The following is a 22858-nucleotide window of genomic DNA, read 5'->3' on the forward strand; positions in this document are numbered from 1 at the left end:
TGATTTTACCATTTTTGGTAAAAAAAATTGTATAAAAATTAATAGCAGGGTACACCAGAATTTGAAAGGTCTTCACGAATCAATATGTTTTAAATTTCTGAGAAGTAGATTTTAAAATGTCACAGATTTATTTCAGGGTTTATTTAAAGATATTACAAACAAACAAACCTTTCTGTTTATGAAGGACTTTGTTGGACAAGGAAATAGGTTTTACCCTGCCAATGACCCACTTTCCACACTTTCTGCATGTTGTGCCTTACTGTGACACTTTGACAACTTGACATCTTGTGTTTACTTTAGTGTGGACAACTATATACCATGTGCACTAGAGAAGCCTTGACTAACTTTTTTCCTTCAAAATTTACAATTGTCTATACCAGAGGAAATGTCGTTAAGAAACCATCTTACAAAAATGGAGTATGCATTTCATACATATACGTGTTTTCAACACAATAAGTATTCCAAATTGAGCTTTTTTAGATTTTTTTGTACGTTTTAAACAAGTATGAACATAAAACGTAATCCACAATATTTAAGTAAAACCTGTTTTGTCATTACTTTGTTCATATTTTTTAAAACGATCAACGTGTTCATGGTGATTTTTTAATGCTTATGTTTTTGATAGGAGGGTGCTAACACCGTTGGTATTTTCCTCTGACAAACTTCACATACAAAGTGGCAATGTTTATTTGCCCATTTTACAGTAAGTTATTGTATTTTACTCTAAAAATGTTTTGTGTATTTTTAGAATAAAATAATTTTACTGAATATCAGTGGTCTGTAATGTTATTTCAAGGCTTGAACATCCCTTGAACGCCCAAAATTAAAGGTGTTCAACAAGCGCGCATCATGTGTTCTAGCCTTTAACACACTTATCGTTGAACGGCGTCCATGCGTTCAAAAAGTGTTACAGCCCTTTGAACGCGTAAATGCGTTCAATTTTTTGAACACATTTCATGTGCAACGTGTGTTCAGATATAGAACACCATGGTGTTCAATATCATGTCTGATGAACACGTAGCGTTCAAAATCTGCACACGTGTGTTCAAAAATTGAACGTTGGTTGAACACGTAGTGTTAAATTTCTGAACGTCCAGACGCGTTCAAAAAGTGTTACAAAAAGGCGTTTAATTGGTGTTCTATCCTTGAACACTTCACTTTACAGTGTACACTTTAGGGTAGTAATTGGTTACAACAAGTAAAGTTAAACTGGAGTGAAATTTTCAGTGTCACTGCAAAGAATACTGTGACTTGTACCAACCAAAATACAAAGAAACAACTTGATGAGCTTTTGGCTAAACATAAATCATTGTTTGATGATAGTTATGAAGGTATGAGGGGTTTGAAGCGCACATTACCATTCGTGATGATGCCAAACCAGTGTCATTAAGCCACGTCGACTTCCATATTGTTACATGACAGAAAACAAGCAAAAGGGTGAACTCAGCAGTAAGCGTGTAAAACGAAATTTATTACGGAAATACAACTAATTGCTAAGTCAGGGATAGAATACAAACTGTAAAAGTGTACGGACTACCTTTCTCAGCCGGGACTGGAAAACCCCAGTCTCAGAGTTGTAACAGTCAGTCCGATGAATGAACAGTTCTTTGGCTTGCAGGCTTGAAGTTGCACAGAGTCCACAGTATAAATACAGCTTGGGCAGTGAAGGCCTTGAAAAGTCTTGAAAATAATACTGCTGGAGTTTCCTAAGTCTTGAAGTAACACACAAGCTACTTGAGTAGTAAGGAAATATTGGATATGAGGACGAAAATAACTACAGGGAATCCCCTCTTACACGCATGCGTGGAAGAGGGGAATTCCCACTGAGTCAGATGGGTAATCCCCGAAGGGGTAATTCCCTTACGCGTTTGCGCATGCGTGGAAGAGGCCCCTGAGTCACTACTATTTACAGATGCACAACATGTATAAACACGTTCCGAAGGTGCAGTCTATATAAAGAAGCTTTTACCTCATGTTGTCATTCCGGCCGGCCGGTCGACAGAAACAGAACCGGAGTCTAGCTGATGTGAATTTTTTCCTACTGCATAACTGAGGTCTGAACGACTCTCGTTCCTATCGGTACGAACTTGTTCACACGATAGATAAAATTTTAGAATTTTCCTCTGAACTTAAAATATGCCTGAAGACCATTACTTCAAACAATATGAGATGTTTTAGATAAATGGTACTGATATCTAAAGTGTAAGTAGTTTTATCTTTTTTAACAAATGAAATGTTGTTGGAACTACTTTCTTCCTGAGTATGAGTAAAAATATCTAAATCTTTTCGATTTTTATCAATAGTTATGAAAATAGTGCAACTCGTTCTTGAATCTGTTTTTAAGGCAATATTTCCTACTAAATCATCAAACTCGTCTCCTGTACCTAATTTTATACATTTGATAACAACTGTACCATGCTCAATTATTTTCATATTATCAGTCATCTGTTGATTTGCAGTCTGTAAATTTAATTCAGCTGTCTCCTCCCCCACACTTTTCAGACCCAGTTTCTTTAAAGTGGTGTCCCAAAATAATCTTACTGGAACCCTGCTAGCTGTATATGAACAATAATTCTCCCCCTCGTTTATCCACCTTCGCAGTGTATTATCTGCCTTCATTATTGTATTAAGAGGACTAATTTTAAGGTGAACCGGTATACCGAGTAGTGCAATGTATGGGTTATTAGGCTTAAGATAAAGGCGAAAATCGGACAATTTATATTTGTTTACATTGCTATCAAAATAAATCACATTCGGAGTTCCTGGTGGTTCATCAACTCCACCTACAATTTCACTATCCAATATATCTAAGATGTTACGCTGTACATTATAAGGCATGAATTTCTGACTATCCCATGTCAGAGCAAAAGGAGTAGGATCATTTGAAGCCTTTGTAGCGTCTATTATGGACTCATCAATGTCTTTAAGTTCGGAAAATTCTACAGCATGTTCATGTTTCTGTGCTGTCGCTGGCGATAACACGAATTGTTTCTCGCGGTCCTTATAACAAAGGACGTAATCCTTATCATAATTACCTGCTATCTTAGTATTATTGCTAACTTTAACATCACTTAAATCTTCAAGCTCAAGATTTTGTACATGAATTGCACCTAGACCGAAGTTACTTGGACCAGACATACTCCGTAGGGACCTATATACAGTGAAAATTAAAAAATACCTTGTAATATACAATACACAATCATGGCTTCAGCTATAGGAATGACAGTTCTCGGTGCTGTATTAAATGCAACGGCATTCACAGGAGGAAATATTATCGGACAAAAGCTTAGCGGGAATGGTGACGCTCTTATTGAAGAGAGGGTCCGACATGATAAAGCATTAGAAAAATTTGAACATGATCGCAACGTCTGGTCAGAAAAAAGATTACTCCAGGCTGATTGGGAAAGAGAAAATCAAGCAAAGGACGCGCATGCTGCAGCTGAGTTAAGAGATACAGATGCAGAAATCCTGGAAGAAGCAGAAGCGGTGGCCAACTCTACGTCAAGGCCAGTTCAATTCTCAGATTATTATCAGCCCAGTCCTGAGCAAAAGAAATATGAAATGATTTATATTGCTGGAGGATTGGTCGTGGGATGGTTTATCTTCCGATAGGGTTGCGTTAACTACAATAATTCAATACAAAAGCTAGTTGGCCAGTTATTGAAATTGATCATGTTTCCATCCTGATCTGTTATCCAAATACGCATTGAACTCATATGGTCTGAACCCTTTCTCAATGGCATTGGGAAAGTGGAACGCCCCCGTTTTTAAAATCATAGGTGACCTTTTCACTTATTTCTTTTGTATCCTGGATGGGAAGTATTTGTAAACAGTCCGATACTTTCCCCTGTATGTATTCGCCAGAGCCAAATGAAACATAATTTCCAGTAACATCAACGACATCTGAATGAACTATGTATTTAGTGACTGTTAAGAAATCTGCTGTCTTCGGACTCATAGTACTTTTTTCCACGGGGTTGTCCTCATTTTTATCTGAAAAGCCGACGAGGTTAGCAAAGCTACCCGTAGCATTAAAAAATACTTTAACATCTTTAACCAAAGTTAGAAGAACGCGGTTTGTCGGAAGATGTTTTTCAAATTTGATTTTCTGCTGCAACCCGATTGCTTTATTGACGTATCGATATTGTAGTTACCTGGACGTATTGATTTAGTCTTCTTTGCTTGCCCATTTTCTTGATATTTTAATATCATATTTTGACCTCGTTATGTTATACCATGAATTAAAGAGTGAACACTGTAAAAGTCTTATCTTCGTAAACTGTGTCATGTCAATGCAAGGGTCAAAATTAACAGTAACCGGTTTTGCCTGTTTTGCTGTCGATCCAAATGATCATACTTACTGTATGTATATACATTACAAAGTATAAGGTTCTGCAGGAATAATATTTTTCTGTTCAAGAAGATCTTTAGTCGCAACCGCGGCAGCAGTCGCACCGCCTAATTTTGCCAATCGAGTTAAATTTGGTCGACTTGGATCGCCCATATCCATCTTCAAAAATTTGCTGGAGATCATTAGATATCCCATCGCTAGTCCTGCGATTACAATACCATCGTACATTGTGTTTACAACTGTTTTAGTATCCATGATTGCTGACAAGTATATAAAATAGAAAAATAAAATAATTATGGAGTTAATCCATCTCATACAATGTAGAGGAGCTGGGACTTGGTTCCCCTACGGAACGGTTCCGGAGGGAGCCGCTACGGGCTCTGTTTTTTTCGCTTTCTGATTTTGCTCATCTTTCCGATCTGGACTCGGTCGATTAACGGGACAAATATGCCGAGCACGCCCCCAATATATCCCTAATGCAGTCAATGAAACTCCTATAACACCTAAAACAAGATAACATTTATTATACCAGCCATCACACTGTTGTGGTGTCGTAGGCGGTAGGTCTATACAGTTTGCTTCAGTCGCTATCGCGGAGCTCACAGCGCTGGTCTGGATGGCTTGACGCTTCTTCTCCTTGTTTTGCCTGTTCCATTCCGCTAGTCGCCTGCCCGCAGCAACTCTCCCTGGATGTTTCGTCGGTAACGTAATTTTCTCTATGTTGCGCTGTGGCGTAGGAGGTGTCGGTGTCGGTGACGGAGTCGTTTCCGTTTGCTGAGTCGGTGCTTGCGAAGTTGAATCCATTTATTTCGGGTATTATATTAAACCCGATTTTTTTAAAATCTAAATGTTTACCTGTAATTAAACCGGTGGAAATTAGAGCAATCACAGGCCCCCACGTGTAGGCTATCCGTCCTGATAATCGTTTTATTTCACTGTTTAGAATAAAATCCTTTTTAAGATCAGTGGCATAGTTATCTCGATCATCGATTGGAACTACCTGACTGATTGCACGGGCTCCTAGATCTATGAAACTTTGAGTGATATTATCACTTATAAGAGAACTGTATTTAGATTCATATATTTTGAAGACTTTAATTACGTTTCATCTTCCCATTTTTCTACGCCAGCAACTGAAATCTCCTTACCAAAAAATAACTTACTTTGGCCACTTGCGATGACACAGAGTATTTTTTCACGTTTCGTCTCTATTATGGATCGAGCGTCCGAAGGCGTCGAAGATAGTGCCCTTCGGAACGCGTATTTGCCGCTGCCGATGACTTTATTAAATTCTCCATTGTTTGCAGTATCTATTCTTAGTAAAAAATTAAAAATTCGTTTAAACCTGAATCCAAAATATAGTATTAACATGGTCTGGAATGTTAGTACGATTCCGATAGGGATTCCGGGAAAATTCTCCTCCATTTAAATCTATCTGTATATAGAAACACGAATAATGAGTACAGACGCATTCCCAGTTGCTTTTCAATTGAATAAGATGAGCATACCGACAGTACAGCATGCTGATATTCCTCCCAAACCGGATGGGGGAGTAAAACCTATTCTCATGGACTTAGAAATATATGTAACGCCGACAGATAAATTTACTTTTCATCCACGGGATATATTTAAAGATAATGTAATCACTCATCGATCAGCTAAAGAAAGTAATGTCTGGCTGGGCGGCCCGCACATGAAATACTGGGACCAGCAATTAAATTTCGCTGTATGGTGCAGCACGACTGGTTGTGGTATATCATTCGCCCATCTCTTCGATAAGAAATATCCGCCACAAATACGATCATTCTGCCGTTTCCATGTATACTTTACAATACGTAGGATTCTTCATGAAATGGGCATTGCACTTCCAGACGATACCCCCACCTTCAAAGCCGGCGACAATCCGTACAATCTCGTCCAATATGAACTTCTATGTACAGAATTTGGAAATATAAAGCCCAACGAAGTCCGACTTTCGATATCACAAAGGCCAAAACTCAGGTCTTGGCTTTGGTTATGAATATTACACTAATCGTGGTCCCGTTCGTCAGCCTGCCACTGTATACAATGGTCATGACATTTTCCTCTCCACCGACGGAGGCGTTTATTACACACATACAATTTTGGAAAGAGAAAACATGTACTGCCCGACAAAGACCGACCACACTATTATTTCTTTAGAAATGATGGATCGGAGGGACAATACAATAGTTTCATTCCTCTGAAGGGAGACTCCGGACTAACAAAGGCCGGTCTTGCCCGCCTCAATGAAAGCCTTGAAGCCTATGTATATTGCATACTTGGCGCACAAGCTAATATTCGCAGTACCATTGTGGGCGATACTGGCAGTGCAGAGCAAGTCCGAAAAGAATTTGGCATTCTCCTCGAAGACGAAATTTGTAATTAGTTATAGGCGATACCAAGACACAATAATGAATACTGGTGTCAAACTTGATATGGCAGTCTCACCCAATTTACTTCTATTACCGTCTGAGATGGTTATTCTTTCTGGCCCGGCAATCTCGGGTTATAATAATGAATTGCAATACACAACTGAATCTATGGTCTTCGGGGTGAACGGTGATATACCGGGATAAACACGAAAGTTCGAGAAAGTGCTATACATGAGATGGAAGGGGGGAGGGGGATCCCGTGAAGTGGCAGGACGAGCTAACGCATCCCGGAGGGCCACCTCACAATGACACGACTCGGATTCCCCTGTCGGAACGGGTGGCATCCGTGACCGGCGCAGACCCTATTCACGAATATGGCAAATTGGTTTGTTATCTTTAGCCATATTCATTACATTTATGTACAGTATATAGATCCGATGTATGCAACCGTACCATGATTGAAACTGGGCCGACAAATTCTGGCAAAACAGAATATGTGATGGATCTCCTAACTGGCCTGTACTTAAGGAAATTTGAATATATAGTTTTCATTTGTCCAACATTCATGAACAATAAAACGTATAATAAAAGATTCATTTTCGCCGATGACAACGTGTTTGTGTTTCCGGTCGGACTCGATGCTGTGGATGATACACTAGCCTTCGTACATAAGGAATGGGCCGGCACGAACACTTTAATAATCCTTGACGACTGCGCCTCGTCCAAAGATATGAAGAAGCGCAGTGACGTTTTAGTCAAACTTGGTTTCAGCGCAAGACACGACGGATTATCTGTCTGGGTTCTGACTCAACAATATACTAGTATTAGTAAACCATTTAGGGAAAACATACAGATGTTAGTACTTTTTTACACACCTAGCAAGACAGACAACAAGACTATTATAAAAGAATATGGAATGGAGGTGTCAGAACGGGAGGTCATGGACCTAATCAAGCAATTGAAAAATACACCATTCAGTAAACTAGTATTTCATTTACGGCATCCGTACGACATAAAATTTTTCGTATAATATAGCTAATTATGGAACCTGAAGGCTCTACCGATAGGAACACCGAAGGTACTCTTAGAGAATTATATTACAACCTGAAAACTGGTTTTGGAGGTGTACAAAAATTATATGACGCAGCACGCGCCAGCGGACTCCAAGTCACTAAGAAAGAGGTGCAGGAGTGGTTAAAAACTCAGCTAACTTATAATCTACATAAACCGGTACCTCGTACTCGTGGCGCGTTCCGAAGGGGCCGGCGCGTTTTCGTAACATCGATAGACGAGTTTTGGCAGGCTGACCTCGTGGAATTCCCTTCATCGTTCGCAAAAGAGAATCGTAACATTCGATACATGCTAACAGTAATCGATGTGCTCAGCAAATATGCATGGGCCAGGCCGATACAGTCAAAAACGGCTGATGATACTCTGCAGGCACTACAAGACATAATTAAGAAATCCGGGAGGCAACCCGACAAACTTCAGACAGATGAGGGACGGGAATTTACTACCGAAAAATGCAGGGGTGGTTGGAGGAGGCGGGAATTCACTGGTTTCACACCTACAGTGACAAAAAGCTAGCGTTGTTGAACGTTTTAATCGGACCCTCAAGACGATGATGTGGAAATACTTTACATACAGACAGACACGAGAATGGCTCCCCATTCTACCAGAACTTCTTGAGAATTACAACAACACTGTACACGGAAGTATCAAAATGAAACCCGTCGACGTAACAGAGGACAACGATTGGCAGGCATTTTATACACTTTACCCTGAGTTGGCAGCCGCGGGAGTTAACCCTGAATTCAAGCCGGGAGAACGGGTCCGAATTACAAAATACAAGACCACTTTCAAGAAAGGATATTTACCAAATTGGACAGAGGAGATTTTCGTGGTTTCAAAAGTTGTGTACACAGCTGGACTGGGAACGCCGCCAGTTTACAAAATAAAAGATCTGAATGGAGAGGAAATACTCGGCACTTTCTACTCAGATGAACTGCAGAGCGCCCTTTCGGAACGTGCCGACGAGCTGTACAGAGTAGAACGAATTTTGAAGACGAAAAAAATTAGAGGAAAGAAATATTATCTGATAAAATGGCACGGTTATCCAGAAAGTTTCAATAGTTGGGAGCCAGAGGAAAATGTTATTAGAACTTCGTAAGTTCCTGTGCTGGTACTTGTCAAGTACTAACGTAAGTACTTACGAAAGTTATTCAATAAGTACCATGGAAAAAGTCTTAATTTCTTGAAAGCCGAAAGTGTCAGTTTACCACCCCGCTTCCAACCGCCCGGCCAAGTATTTATCATGTACTGTCGTAAGTAATGTTCACTTATTGCATCTTTTTCGGCTGTATGTGGATGAGGTGGTACCTCGGTTCCTGAACATATTAAGTTTGCAAGATCTTCAAAGCGACTTCTCATGTTGCCATAGTCCGTTCTTTCGAGTGCCCCTTTTTCAGCTTTATCTATAAGTTCTGGTTGAAGTATAATGTACACAACTGACATGAGCCATAGACAAGTAACTTCAAAGCCCCTTACAGAACCGTAAGGTTTCATCATATCAAGTGCCTGTAAGTCAAACGGAGCATTATAAGCACACACTGTTTCACAAGCATTAAGAAGTTTGTGTAGGTTCTTGAGTGTGACTCGAGGTTGTTCTAGTTGTTCTTGGCTAGGTGGGTAGTACGCTTTTTCAAGTTCCTCCTCGCCGAAACCGTCTATTAAAAATCCCTGGCTGCCGCCGCTCCATGCAATTCCAAAGTCAAAAGCTCGTGGAAAATCTACTGGCCCGACTGTCTCGGTATCAATTGTTGGATTAAGTATATTCTTGAGAACTTCAGGCGTAAAAGATTGATGAATTATCAACATGGAAGCCTGTAGTCATTAACCCCTTGACTACCTATGGCGCCGGATATATCCGGCGCCATATTGAATTACCATATACCTTGAGTGCCGGAAATATCCGGCACAGTTAAATAGGCGTATTTGCTTCGTTTTTGTCGCTAAAATCCCGTAATTTCGGCGTCAGCATGCAGCGCGACTTAGATTGATGTATTCCGATCTGGCCTGAATGGGATTGCGCCCCCGTACGTCCAAGTATGGCCAAAATCCGGAAGCAAATGTCGTGACCCATGACCTCGACCCCAAAAGGTCAGGCTGATCACAGAAGCGTCGTGCTGATTGTTTACAGTTTTCAGAAGTACGGACGATCGCGAAGATGTTTATGGTTTGTTTTTTTAATGAAATGAAATGTTTATTTATTGAAAACAAATGATTTATATGTAAATATGTTCTATTAATAGCAATATTCGTGAATGAAACTAGAGGAAATACAATTTTTTACTATAAGCCAGTGAAATTTTATAGCAGCCATATTATCAATATGACTGGTCACATGACTGGTCATGTGTTTGGTCATGTGATATGTTGTTCCCTAAAATGTATTTTTAAATATTGTGAATTATTTTTTGATAAATCATAACCATTTTAGATGCATGTTTCTGCAAGGAAGACATAACGCAGGTGTTTACAAATATAAAATGTGTTGATTTTCAAATACAAAATCATGTCAGATGCTGATGTTCGTGGTTCATTTACTCTGCCTTTTGTGAGAAAAATCTTAAATTTGTACATCTATAAATAAAGTAAAGGGTAGTTATTATTACATATATGTAAAGACAATGCCATGAAAATTGCAACTGTATTCAAATTTGCGTCATTTTATGGATTCAAAACACGTCCTGATGCTTCAAATATTCATATTCTTTGCCAACTCTGGTCACATGATGTGTCATGTGATCAGTCACGTGACCTGGAAATACAAAACGTATGTATGAAAAAGTGGGAAATTTCATGCTGATTCAGAAAATGTATGGTTTATTTGTACTTACTTAATTTTTACTCTAATCAGTGTTCATGCAATGACCACACCCAAGATTTTATCAATATTTACATAAGGGGCCTGGTATATAGGAATACATTGCCCTTGGTAGTCAAGGGGTTAAAAATTTTCTAAGAAAGTCTGTTTGAACTTGTTATGAATCTCTTCTAGTTCTTCTAAGGCGGTTATTTCATATTGTCTGGCTCGAGTCAACACATTCTGCCTGCAATAATCCAAGACATATCTTTGAATATGATAATGAAACTATGTAAATGATCAAATGCTCTAGAAACAATCTTTTTTTCTTCCGCTGCCACGGAAACGCCCCGGATTCGAGAAAAAGTTAGATGTTGAATTATGGAAGAGTCACAAATAATGTAGCGTTCCGAAGGGGCTTCCCAGCCCGACATTTTAAACTAAGCGTATGTTCTATAAACTGATTTTGAAAATCGGCGATCGAAACGACACGCCCATTATAAAAGTCGGCAATGTTGCTAGAAAAACTAGTGTCAAATTCTGGTACGTGAGTCACCTCCGGCCCCTCCGCCAAATTTACTGCATCGTAACTCTTACCACTTCCAGTTGGTCCATTTATGAATATGTATGACATTTTTGGGATATCTATATCATAGGAAAAATTTTTTTAAAATTATTTTTCGTAAAGATATATACGATAAGACAATGACAATCCTTTCTATTTCAGATGCAATAAAAATACTTGAAACCGGAGAAGACGTCCAAATCAGTGACGACAAACTCATATTTGGTGAATCTTTGGTAGATCCTTTCATATACGTAGACAGTGAGCTAGAAGTAGTTTTCAACATTGGACCTAAATATGGATCCAAAGATCCAGCTACATGCGATGAAATGTGTGTCCGTTGGCAACCGAGTCTTCAAAAGTTTACCGATTTAATAGTATTCCGTACCTTAGGTGAAAGTTTCGATGCAAGCACTGCTAAAAGTTATGCTGCAAGCCTGGCCGCTCACTCCAAGAATACTACCGGATTTTACAATCCATCTAAAGTGTATCAGAAGCGAGGGAGCGGGGCGCAGATAAAGTATTTTAAATTTCGGTTTAAAAGAGGGGGAACTCACGATTTCGCTACATGTATTGATATGGTTCAAGAAATTGACTGCGGTTTTAAAGCAGTGAGCCCATTGCCAGCCAGAGAAAATCCTGCTATTGTACCTCGTAATATCCGGAAAGGTAGTAAGATAGAATTCTTAGCATTTAAACCGCGCTTAAATAAGCGTACCCTTTCTTTCACTGTTGAGAGGTTATTTTGTGCCGCGCCTAATAAACCAGAAATTCAAGATGCGGAAGAACTAGTCGACTTAGAAAGATTAGGCGAGATATATAAACAAATAAATGCTGCCAAAAATATTATAGTGGATTTTGATGATCCCATCGTAGAATAATTATTTTTCTTTTTAAGAAAAAAAAATTCTAAGATATAGGACAGTTACAATGGAGCTTTGAAAGATTAGGCGAGATATATAAACAAATAAATGCTGCCAAAAATATTATAGTGAATTTTGATGATCCCATCGTAGAATAATTATTTTTCTTTTTAAGAAAAAAAATTCTAAGATATAGGACAGTTACAATGGAGCCAGTCGTGAACGAATATGAGATAAGCCAATTGGCCGATATACTTGACCTCGATTTAAATAGAGGGCTAGACACTCAGAATTACCTGTATACCATGTATCGATCAGAGATAACAGATTCGGCGGGAAACATTTTCCTTATGGAAGATCCCTTTGATGGAGAACAGAGGATAGATTTCAATGGTATCAGAGACATATTAATAAAGAAATGGAAGGCCGAAGGGGACCATTCCGATTTTCTTCGGAAGCTTACAACCTATTATCATAAAAAGCAGCACCGCTTACGTGTAGCATTTGACAGGGGAGATTTAGAAAAAGATTTTCCTGAAGTCGAGCGAGTCAAGGACATCGCTAAGATTGATATCGAAGGTATGGCTGAGAAGGGAAAGATGTATCGAGTTTTAACAATGATGGAAGTCAGTTTATTAGATCCCAAAGACAAGAAAAGAGAGCCACAAATTCGTAAATTGTATAAACACTTGAAAGGTATTAACACAAAATACGGCGGATGGGAGACTAAGATGAAAAAAGAATTAATAATTAAATACGAAGATGCGCTTGAATATATTGAAGTTGAAGGTTCTGGACTAGTTTTTGATAAGATCCTTAATTTTAGAGTAATTCTGTTAAAACTTCGACTGGGCGCGGGCATCCCTTCGACACGTGATAGCCCAATTCAACTGCCTGAATGGTTAAAAAATAAGCATTGTGTTAGTAATCTGATTCTTCCTTATGGCCCTGATGGTAGTGACACCGGCCGCTGCTTCCAATACTCAGTTGTAGCAAGTATAAAGTTAAGTGACAAGGAGTTTTGCAAGAAGAAGGGAGGTCAGGTAAGAAATAACTGGAATACGTACACCAAGTTTATTACTGATTACTGTTGGGATGGTATTCCATTTCCTACACCTATAGAAGATGTGACCATATTCGAGAAGTTCGAGCGGCAAAATCCGAGAGTTAAATTACAAATATGGTCGATTCACGAAAATGATACTGAATCGCGCGACATACCAATCATATATAATGGTAACAATGATGCATGTTCCGAAAAGGCGCAAATAGCCAATATCTTACTAATAGTAAGTGAAGCGGGCGGAGACGGCCACTTCGTGCCAATTACTTCATTAAATCGTCTTCTTAATTCTCGTAATGATCGTAAGAATGAGCACAGACGGAAGTTTATTTGTATAAGTTGTGGGAAAGGTTTTGCAGCGAAAGAAGAATTGGAAATACACCAGATGTATTGTGGAACAGACATGGCTAAGGCAGTTTTTCCTCAGGAAGTGTGTCAATTCGAAGGACATAAGAAGAAGGTTCCTTGCCCCTACGTCTTGTATGCAGATACTGAGGCAATTATTGAGAAGGGGACCGGCCTGCACATTCCAATTTGTCTTTTGTATGTTATTATTGAACAATGGGGCCCCGAAGGCGAGCCGGAATTTTTGATAAAAAACATTCACAGGTACAGATTGTGTTACAGAATTTCTCAAGGAAATGAAGGAAATGGCTGAGTATTATTCGGGAATATATTATTGTAAAATAAACCCGATGAAAGAGGCGAAGCACCAGACTTGCATTGCATGTGCGGCGCCCGCCGGATACCGAGTTGTGAAGGAATGACTATGAGGTCCTACGACTTTTTATTGTGAAGGGTGCCGCCCGTCGAGAACCATTCCTATCTACTTTCACAACTTCAAGGGGTATGATAGCAGTTTTATTATAAAAAAGTTACACGAATTCGACGCCGGCGGCCCAGAGCCGAAAATAATAGCTAAAACTGCCAATGGAATCATGGGTCTTATGAAAACATTTATCTTTAGTGCTTCAATTGTTGTCGGCGGAGAGTGGCCGAACCGAAAGAGGAAGACAGTGAAACGTTTCTTTTCGATAAAGTTTATGGATAGTTTACAACTAATGAAAGATCCGTTGGATAAGTTGGCAAAGACAGTGCCAGAGGATGGATGGATGGTGCCACTTTCGTACCCGGACATTCAGCGGGCGAAAGGTTTCTTCCCCTACGAATATTTAGACTCGGTTGACAGACTAGAAGAGGGGGAGCTCCCGGAGAGACACAAATTTTATAGCAAACTAAAGGAAGAGGGGATTTCAGAGTCTGACCACGAACACGCATTGAAGGTGTGGGATGAAGTGGGATGTCAGACGATTAAAGATTATATGGAATTCTATTGTGAGACGGACGTTCTCCTTCTTGCAAATATATTCGAAAATTTCCGAAACACATGTTTAGACATATATAAGCTGGATCCAGCCCACTATATGTCAGCGCCCGGCTTGACATGGGATGCTATGTTACTTTATACAGGTAATAAGTTTAAACTCATTCAAGATGCTGAGCAGATGACTTTCATTCAGAGGGGAATTCGAGGTGGTATCAGCCAGTGTAATATTCATTATTTACAGACAAATCATCCGGCTTACGCTGGCGCAAATTACGATCCAGAGAAGCCGTTGACCGAAATAAAATATCTCGATGCTAATAATCTTTATGGCTGGGCAATGAGTCAACCAATGCCCACGGGCGGACTTCATTGGATGACGAAGGAAGAGTGGGTAGAATGGTCTGCTCGGCAAGTTTTCTAGAAGTAGACTTAGAATATCCAGCCGAATTACATGAAGAACATTCCGATCTACCTCTCGCGCCGCATCACTACGAATTTCCTAGGCAGGGCAGTCGACTGATTACAAGTCTAGAGGACAGAAAGAGTTACGTCTTACATTATAAGTTGCTTGAATTCTATCTTCGGATGGGAATGCGACTGAAAAAGGTGTATCGGGCGCTTGCCTTCGAAGAGGCGCCGTGTCTCGCCGACTACATTGACTTTAACACTAAAATGAGGGCAAAGGGAAAGACAGATTTTGAAAAGAATTTCTATAAGCTGATGAATAATGCAATGTTCGGCAAGACAATAGAAGATGTTCGAAAGTATAGAAATTTTAAATTTGTTTCGGGCAGTTCTGATAAATACCAAAAGTATATACCAAATATGAAGTATAAAATGTATACTCTCATAACTACGAAAGAGGATGGCGATTCCTGCGACAGTGCCTACTGGAACTGAAAAGGGATCAATATGAATATAAAAAGCCAGTTTTCATTGGCGCGGCAGTACTCGAACTTTCTAAGCTGCTTATGTATGATATGCATTACAATTACTTTCGAAAGCAGTTCCCTGGAATACGATTAGCCTACATGGATACTGACAGTTTTGTTTACAGTGTACCTCTTCCTTCCCCGGACGTAACTTTCAATGATATAGTTAAGGAAGATGTGGAAAAGAATGGTAAGGAGTCGATATATGATACTAGTGGGATGAGCAGCCCCGCCAACTTTCCGAAGATTAATAAAAAGGTGATAGGTAAATTTAAAGATGAGTTGAATGGAGTACCTATTCTTGAATTTGTCGGCATTCGTTCAAAAGTATATGCTTTTCGGACTCCAACTTCGGAGACGAAAAAAAATAAAGGGATAAAAGATGTCTGTGTTCGTAAACATATAAACTTTGAAAACTATAAGAAACTGTTTGAAACTGGGGAGGAGCCGGAGCAGGCACATTTTGTACAATTTGTGCGGAAAGCCGGTGAGATTAGGAGCGAAGACTGTAATAAAATCATGATGGCAGTCAATGATATCAAACGTGTGCAGCTATATAATCTAGACACGGGCGAATGGCTGGCAGAAACATGGCCGATAGGACGGAGTTCCCCTTCGGAATAGAAACGGAGTTCCTAACGGAGTCAACTTTCATATCCATTTAATCCATAATGTCGCATGTATCGTTCTAGCGGCGGACTAAATCCTTCTTGTTTTTGTATTTCTAGTGCCTGATGAAATATGTCCTGAATAAGTTCTGAGGCGTTTTCTGTTGTTGCGCCTTTTTCTTGTATTTGTGTAAGCAGCTGTTTATATTGAACATAATAATGTTTATATTTCTCTCGCCTCTTTGATACTCCTGTTTTTCCTTGTATCACATCAATAATAACACCTGGTATAGGAGTTAAAGCTAAAAGAACTGGAACTGCCGGAATTGCTGCTATGACAGCTGAACTTACAAGAATTCCCTTAGTCACATTAAGAGCCATATCAATTCGGCCCATTAATTTGTAACTGCGTCGATATGCGGCGCTAGTTCTTTCGATATAGTCGGCCAATTGTTCAACACTTTCAACAACTGAGACGTGCATTTTTTTTTACTGTATATGTAAGGGATGATAAAAAATAATTGTAGTAATATAGAAAGACAATATGGCAGAAGGAGGAGAAGATATACCACTCCAGGATTTCGATGATGCAAATTTAAATGATGATGATGATGCTACTGCTGAAACATACTTTATAGACGACGATAATGCCCCTGGAGAAGCCGGCCCTTCCCAGGCTGGCCCAAGCGATAGTCCGTATGTAGATCCTTCGATTAAATATAGAGTAGAAATTACAAAGCAAATGGCTGAACAATTCTTAGATGAGAATAATATTACTGATGAAGCAGCACGAATTGAATTGATTACTAATGCTGAGATTAGGAATGGAAAGCTGTATTATAAAAACCTCAGGCTATCAAATAAAAAAGGACGTGGATTTAGATCGCTCAAGACAGTAAAAAAAGAAGCGGGAGGATATGAATTTGTAACTAAAGTATACAGTAAGACGGGGGACAGCGCAGAGCCCGAATTTGTGAGTTCAACATTGTATTCTGAAGATGTGAAAAATGATAAAATACCGGCTGAGAAGATGACGCCAGAAGACATGGGTATATACAAAGATGAACTGACATTCTTACGGCAAGATGCTTCTGGTAATGCAGATAAAATACAAGCTTTTGAAAATAAAATCGATGAATGGAATAATCTAAACCCCGAATATAGAGCTATTAATGATGAATTAAGGATTGCGAATATGCGTCTTGACGATCTTAACAATGAAAAAAAGAAAATAACGCTAGAGAAAAAAGAAGTTGAAAAACAGTTAAAGGATCCTGAAACGAGCACCCAAGGAAAAGAAAAAGCCGAGAAACTACTAGCTGAACTCATAACAAGAGAAGCTAAAATTGTTGATCGAATTGAATATGAACATGATAAAATCAGTGAGGCACGTGATAGTCTGGCTACTACTAGGTCTCTTCGTGATGTAATTTCCGATCCAGATTTGTCACTTAGGTTGAAACTGACAGAGTTATTTAAGTGGAACAGTATTACAATAGCGGCATTACTTACTGCCCTTGGAATGACAATATCAACAATTGCCCTGGCTGTGACTAAGGGAGGAGGAGGGGGAGCAGGAACTGGCGGCTCTGGGTCAAACACAGGAGGTTCAGGTCCGCCCAAAGTATACACAAAAGCGAAAGAAATTGTAAAGCAATTTGGTGAATGGTTAAAAACCTTGGCCGCAAAAAGTGCTGCTGCAATACCAGGTTTAATCGGCTCCCTTGTCAGTTTTCTATTAAAAACAGCAGGATCAGCAGTGGGGTTCGTTAAAGAACATTTAATGTTTTTGACAGGTTTAACATGAGTCATAGTGAATACAATTATGTATTAATATATCACCCCTTACGGAATCGACATGTTTGGTGAAAAGAATATTGCAAAGTTTCTTTCTAAAAATAAAGACCTGTTTGGTTTCTCTGTCGAATTGGAATGGTGCAAACTCCGACGAGTAAATCGACATATACTTCGAGCAAATCCAGGTGTCAGACTCAAAGATGATAATCTATATCATAACATATTAGCTTTCATTAAGGAATGTCAAAAGACTAACTTCTTTAAGCGACTAGAATTCATAGCTGTATTCCAGGATACTGAGGATGACCAAGAGGCTCATCATCTACAAGAATATTGGGTTCTTCGATTGATTCGCGACACGGGTAATCGATTTATCTTTCAATCAGACGGAAATATTTATGTAAAGATGTGATTTTTGAATTTTTTCTTCTAAGTTATTATATACACGAAGTGAAACTTAAGATGTGATTAATTTTCTTTTTAACTGTAATTTTTCTTTTCTTCTTCACTACTATATACATTACACGAAAATGGGGTACGATAGATCATTATTACCGGAATTCACCAACCGAATACCGAAGGGAACGAAGTCAGAAAGAACTCATCATGTGATTGCTCATAATCCAAGTGAGGCAGATCCAGGCCAGACACTTATCATACGATGTCCAAAGTTAGAAAGCGGAGTAGTACTAGTTCCTAACACTTTCGACCTGGTTTTTGATCTCGAAGTAACGGGACATGAAAATAACCGGGTAGTACAAAATGTTGCAAAAAATTTGGTGGAGCGTATGGTTCTCACATTTGAGGGTCAGGCACTTTTCAATTTGAATAAATATAACCTTATTGAATGTTATCGTGATCTCTTCAAACATAAAAAGGAGAGAACGAATATGACACTGTATGGAATTCAGAATGAGAATCTAAGAAAATTGAGAAGTGGCGCGGCCGATGCAGATGCCGCTGTCGGGGACGATAATTTACTTTTTGACACGTATAAAACAAAATATGCTATTCGTTTGACTCATCCCCTCATAACAGGTCATGGGGTTGCATATCCATCAGCGTTAGGGAGTCATATTGAATGGGAAATTATGCTTGCACCCGCCTCCCAATTACTTGTTAGTAATCCTGCTCCCACACCCAATAATAAATTAAAAAACATTCAAATGGAATACGAAACAATTTCTGACCTCGAACTCGCGAGGTCAACTTCTGGTTATTACAACGGTGGAAAAAGTTACCTTTACGAGCATATACATTATTTGAGAACAATCCCGATGAAAAAATCGGACACGGTTATCAATGAAAATATAAATGTACCACGACGTAGCATGAGAGGTATCTTAATACTCTTCACTAAAAAACAGAATCAGTCAGAACTTAATAGCGAACTTTTCTTTAACCCGTCGATTGAATCTGTGTCTGTATCAATCAAAGGCATTGCAAATAAAGTGTACGCTCAGAAGATGTTACCAGAGAGGCGAGAGGCGCGACGGTATTTTGCTGAAGATAAAGACTGGTGTGAAATTGATATAGATGAAGTCGATTATTTGAAGAATAAATTCTGTCTATTTATCGATCTGCGTAGCTTTAAAGATATTGAATTTCATGGAAATGGTCTTAAAGTAATGAACACAAAGGACGGAATACAGCTTGAAATCTTGAAGAAAGACACCTCAGTGAAAAGTGTCGACTCTAGTGATGATTACGACAGAATCGTAGGTCAGGATGATAATATATTTGCACATGTTTATGTAATTAGCGATGCTCAGGTCTCTGTTGAAAATAGTAGATTAAAGTCTTTACTATTTTAGTTCGTACCGATAGGAACGAGAGTCGTTCAGACCTCAGTTATGCAGTCACATCAGCTGGACTCCGTCGACCGGCCGGAATGACAACATGAGGTAAAAGCTTCTTTATATAGACTGCACCTTCGGAACGTGTTTATACATGTTGTGCATCTGTAAATAGTAGTGACTCAGGGGCCTCTTCCACGCATGCGCAAACGCGTAAGGGAATTACCCCTTCGGGGATTACCCATCTGACTCAGTGGGAATTCCCTCTTCCACGCATGCGTGTAAGAGGGGATTCCCTGTAGTTATTTTCGTCCTCATATCCAATATTTCCTTACTACTTACTTGATCCCAAAATGTCTGACTGAAGCTGTGCACGTCCCTATTTATACCCATGTGCTTACAAAAGAGTAAAAAAGAACAATCTACAACTTTTCTTGAAATAGTAATTACTGTTCTAAAGTTATCTCTCTTACACAACTGATTAAATATCCAGAGCATTCCAAACAAGACTAATTGAATTCAAGGTTGTGAGGTCATTAAGGGCAATGACCTTGAGAATGTTCTAGACTGAATACCTCAGGTCATGATGAGTGTGGTGGGGAATGACCTACATAACATTACAAATGTAATATAATTTGAACTACTAAGGAATCAATTACATCTTACATCTATGGGGAAGCTTCAAGTGTACATCAGTGTACAGCTGATACAATGTCAATCCTGCCAACTGGGCATTAGCGGCAATGACCTTGAGAATGTTCTAGACTAAATACCTCAGGTCATGATGAGTGTGGAGGGGAATGACCTACATAACATTACAAATGTAATATAATTTGAACTACTAAGGAATCAATTACATCTTACATCATGAGGAAGCTTCAAGTGTACATCAGTGTACAGCTGATACAATGTCAATCCTGCCAACTGGGGATGAGATAATTATCCCTTGTAAATTAGCGTGCAGTACTGTGATATGTTCAAGTCTTTACTGTGCAACAAGAGAATTTCACAATACACAGCTTTTACTTGGCTGCATACATTTACAGGCATACCAAAGAGCACATAAACCTAAGACTTGTCATGGTATATAAACTGAAATAATCTGGGGGAAATGATATATCGCACCAATAGATACAGGTTCACAAACGTTTCTACACTCAAACATGTTGCTTTAAAAAAAAACCGAACTTCGGTCCACTAGACCTATTCAAAGTATTGGTTGTAATGTTTAGGAGAAGAAGAGTTATGCCAAAAAAGTGACCTACCGGCTGACAGAGCGCTGCTGTGGTGTGCAAAGATTAACTATGTGTGACAAATGTATTGATGAATAATGTACTTGTCGGTTTCAGTGAGTGTTTTTCCAACGATTTGGAAAGATGGGACACTGGGATCCATGATGGTTAAAATAGGGGGTCACTGAGTGAGTGAAGAAAAGCAAAGTCACTGAGGGAAGAAGTACTGGAGGGCTTTTTCCAATCGATAATTGTTGTCATGAATACATTCATTTCAAAACAACGTGGAAACTCTCTTTTAACGTTTGTGACATATTGGTAGCATTAAAAGTTTGTATTTGTAAGCAAGTGAAATGGTAGCTGATAGAGCTCAGCTGTTTGATGTAGAGATTAACTGTTTTGATGAAGAAGGCGTAGATCTTTGATAACTCATTTCAGGACAGCTGTAAAAATACACAATGTCACATTAAGGTCATCCATAAGAATATGTCTGCCAAATATCAAAGCAATCAGATGAGCAGTTTTTGAGTAACAAATTTTTTGACCAAAAATGGCAAAAACGGCCCAAAACTACATAATTGCAGATTTCATCATCATTGAATATCTTGCCTTTTGATCATCCCTATGATCCTGTACATCAAATATCAAAGCTGTCAGATAGCGGTTTTAATGGAAAAAAATGACTAAAATGGCAAAAATTGCCTTAAAAAAAATTTGCATACTAGTATTTCTACACAATTTGAACAAACCTGATAAAGGACACCCTAGGGACCTATATCCCAAATATAAAAACTGTGTGACAAGCAGTTTTGAAAAAGATTTTTAAAGATTTATTGAGAAAAAAAATGACAAAAATTGCCTCAAAATACACATTTGCATATTTCAACAAAAGTTGAACAGTTAAAGTAATCGCAATCATACCAATCCCTAGTCCAATAACACTAGGTCGGAATTCGTAAGACAATAGTTGTTATCATAGGCACAAAACAGCACAGAACAGACAGTAAATAGACATTACACAAACAAAGTCAAATTTATGAAAGAAAGATGTATGGACCTCTAGCCAAAAGACAAATAAGTGATGTCAGGTGTTTCGAGAAAAGTAAGCACATCTGCCCCACATGTGGCACCCGCCATATATCAATCTATAAGTCAGATAGGTAGGTCACTAACTAAGGCCCAATATCACCGATGCCATCAGCGACCATTTGTCGAAGAGAGATATTGTATTTATCTACCAGCTTGCGATACCTGCCAAAAAAGCGTTTGAATGTAGAGACAAGTCTTGCTCTGGTGTAACCTTGATTTAACAATTTGTAAGAGAGATGGCCATGTCTCTCTACTAAATGGCCATATGAACTGTATGCTCTTGCATATCGAATAAGCTGGGAAATGTATACCCCATAAGCTGGTGAGAGTGGAATATTACTAATGAGGTGTGGAAAATTGATTATACTAAAGTTGAAATCATCTCTCTTGTCATATAGCCTATTAGAAAGGTGACCATTAGAGTCAAATTCAAGTAAAAATGTCCAGATATGAAGCAGAAGAGGCCGTTTCTGTAGTTTCTTTAATCTCCAATTCTGGAGGATAAATCATAGCGAGATAGTCATTGAATTCAAAGTTATTCATTGAAATAACATCGTCTATGTATCTAAATGTTAGGTTGAAATTTCTAGCTACAGAGACCTTTTTCTGTTTGATTAGGTTCTGGATAAATTCTGCCTCGTATGAGAACAGAAATAAGTCAGCAAGCAAGGGAGCACAGTTAGTACCCATAGGAATTCCTATACACTGTTGGAAAATGTGTCCTCCAAATTCAACAAATATGTTGTCAATCAGGAAATCAAGCATACTGATAATGTCTTTCTCGGTATTAAACACTTTAGTATTAGTAATATTTTTAACAAAATATGTAGAATTATACCCTAATACTACATATTTGTAATGGCGTGAACCGTTTTTGTAGAAAAATGCTTGGTTGATGATGTTTGTCAAGCGTTCTTTCAATTTATTATGTGGTATTGAGGTATACAATTTGGAAAAATCGAAATTTTAGTTGATGT

This window comes from Ptychodera flava, chromosome 2 (genome assembly GCF_041260155.1).
Source record: "Ptychodera flava strain L36383 chromosome 2, AS_Pfla_20210202, whole genome shotgun sequence".
NCBI classification, from domain to species: Eukaryota; Metazoa; Hemichordata; class Enteropneusta; family Ptychoderidae; genus Ptychodera; species Ptychodera flava.